Genomic DNA, 2976 nt, shown 5'->3' with positions numbered 1-2976 from the left:
TAAGTGACTATGAATGAGATTTACTCATCAATTAACTAAGTTTTAAAGTAAAATTAAATTAAATTAATTTTTAAAGTTAAAATTTAAATATTTAAAACTATTTGAAAAACACTATAAATTGCAATTTAACAATAACACCCGCAAGCATTTTGTATAAAAAGATAAATTCAACTGCTTAAGCAAATTGACCTTACCTTGTTCCATCGCATAAGCAACTTTCTACGTGCTAATCTTTTTACAATAAATATTTTTTTTATTCAGTGTCCGATGTCCGCATTGGAGCCTCGACTAATTCGAATCGCGCGTTGCAGGACCCATTAAGATGACAGTGCTCCCAACAGAGTTTTTTTCCATATTCAGGATCGAACCCTCGACCTCTGGTTAAGGGTGGAGCAGCCCTATCCACTGCACCACAACCCACGTTGGTATAAATAATTCATTTTATCCTTAATGTATTGAATTAGGTTTGGTCGTTATAAATAGATTCATTTTAAATAATATAAATAAATAAGAAAAAATATCAAAAAAATACAATAAATAAATAAATATGAATTCTGGTCTTAGAGAGAGCCACATGGTCTATGACTTATCTTTATATATTTATACCAGAGAAAAAAAAAAATATGAATTCTGGTCTTAGAGAGAGTTACATGGTCTATGACTTATCTTTATATATTTATGTATAAATAACATAAATATCAACCTTTTGAAAGTAATTATACTCTCTCTCACTTTTTAATTACTTTACTTTCTTTCTCTCTTAATATACATAACATAACCGATATATACATAACGTTTTGTGGATATATTAAAATTTTTGTAATATGTTTAGGGAGTTAAGTTTTTTGGTAATATTAGAAATATATAAGTTGTATATTTGTATAATTTTTAGTATATTTATACAGACGACCTCCTTTATATATTTACTAGTTCTGGACACGTGCGTGTCTCAGAAAAATAATACATATAATATGAATAATATCAAAAACACAATGTAATCAATAACAAAAAAATAAAATAAAATAAAATAAAAACACGTTAAAATTGATGAACATTCGTCCAATTTGAATGACTTTTTTCTTGACCGATAAATGACTAATTATTGTTTGAACGATAAAATTTAATACCTAAATTTAATTAGGTAGGTAAAATGTATAATGAGTTACATTTTAATGTTTTGGTGAAAATATGCTATACTAATACTTCCTTATATAACGCCATCTTAATAGCAAATAATGAATTGTGATACCCATATCAAATAGTAAAGATAATAAGGGTAACTTACATAATTCTGAATCTTTAAGTGGTATTACATTTTATCCCAATTATTTGGTTAATTACATCTTATTCTGATTTTTAAAATCGTGATACATATATTATAAGGTGATACATCTAAAATAGACTAGATATTTATTGAAGGACGTAACAGATTCTCTTTTATTTTATGAAGCAAATCACGCCCGAAAGTACTCGATTATTTCTATTCTCGCCTCTTCTTTTCCTTCACTTCCCTTGCTTGATTGATTTCCACTTCAACTTGTTCCTTCTGCAAAACACCATTAGGAATTACAAAAAGGAAAGGTCAAACCGATCGATAAGACCTTAAACTTGTCCTGAAAATTCACTTAGACCTCTCAACTAAGGCTTGTACCTATCAGGCCCCTCAAGTGCTAAAATTGGTACCTATCAAGTACAAAATGTTGATTTGACAAGGAGAGTGTGTTACACTCTTCTTGGACGCGTGAACCGTAGGTTAAATAATATTTTAATTTTATTTTAATTAAAAAACTTATATTTAAATTATTTTATTAATATTATTTTTAAGTATTATAATTTCTTAATAAAAAAAATAGAAAAAGCACCCCCCCTTTCATCATCTTCTTCGCAACTCTCGCCACCTATTCATCATCTTCTTCACAATCCTCCATCATCAGCGTCTTCCTTTGCAAACCACGACTTCAGTCATCATCTTCTTTAGCCATTTTCGAATGCATTTTTCGGCGAGACTCGCCGAAAAATTAACTTTAAAATTTCAAAATTGTTCGAAATTACATGTTTATGAACTTAAATAACTCAAATCCAATATAATGGAGAATCATTTTCTTGCAAAAAATAAAGAAATTGGTATCCTTGATGAAGAAAGTGTCATGAGAACTTTACTTTTTTATTTTATTTTATGTTCTGCAAGAATTTATTTATTTTTCAAAGTTTTGCTTCCTTCTTGCATAACAATGGAGAAGAAGAGTGGGTGAACCAGTGTGGTTTTTTTTTTTTTTTTTTTTAAGTTTATCTTTATGGGGAAGGAGAAGGGAGGGGGGGGGGGGGGGGGGGGGTTGGAGGGGGGGGGGGGGGGTGGGGGGGGGGGGATTTGAAGGAACATTTTTTTTTAAAATTATAATTAATTTTTAATAATTATTGGACACACAATGTCACGTGTCAGCTTCTAAGTAGCTTTTCTTGTCACATCATCGTGTGTGTATTACACACACTTGAGATTTTAACTGATTGAGAAAAAAATGCCCAATTGGAACCAAATTGGGGGGGGGGGGGGGGGGGGGGGGGGTTTAAGGGTTTAATAGATACAGACCTTAGTTTAGGGGCCTAAATGAATTTTAGAAACAAGTTTGAGGGGCTATCGATGGGTTTGACCAAAAAGAAACAATATCAGAAATAGCAATGAGAAGATATTATTCCCAAGTAGATATATAATAGTCATTTTTCCTTTCCACTCATCCTAGTTTCCACAGAAATTAGTGGTGGTTAAATTAGGGTTTTGGTCGGGTAATGATGGGGACGGTGACAGCGATGAGAGGTGGCGGGGAAGAGGAATTATTATTTCAATATGTGATACCTCTGAAATCTGAATTATTATTTGAATTATTATTTGAGGTGGAGGATTACTATGTGATACATCTGAAATATGTGTGATACATTTGGTTGTATTTCTATGATTTTTTTTCAAAATTAGATATTCAA

This window comes from Capsicum annuum, chromosome 12 (genome assembly GCF_002878395.1).
Source record: "Capsicum annuum cultivar UCD-10X-F1 chromosome 12, UCD10Xv1.1, whole genome shotgun sequence".
In the NCBI taxonomy this organism is placed as follows: domain Eukaryota; kingdom Viridiplantae; phylum Streptophyta; class Magnoliopsida; order Solanales; family Solanaceae; genus Capsicum; species Capsicum annuum.
Note: the sequence above shows the minus strand (reverse complement) of the source record.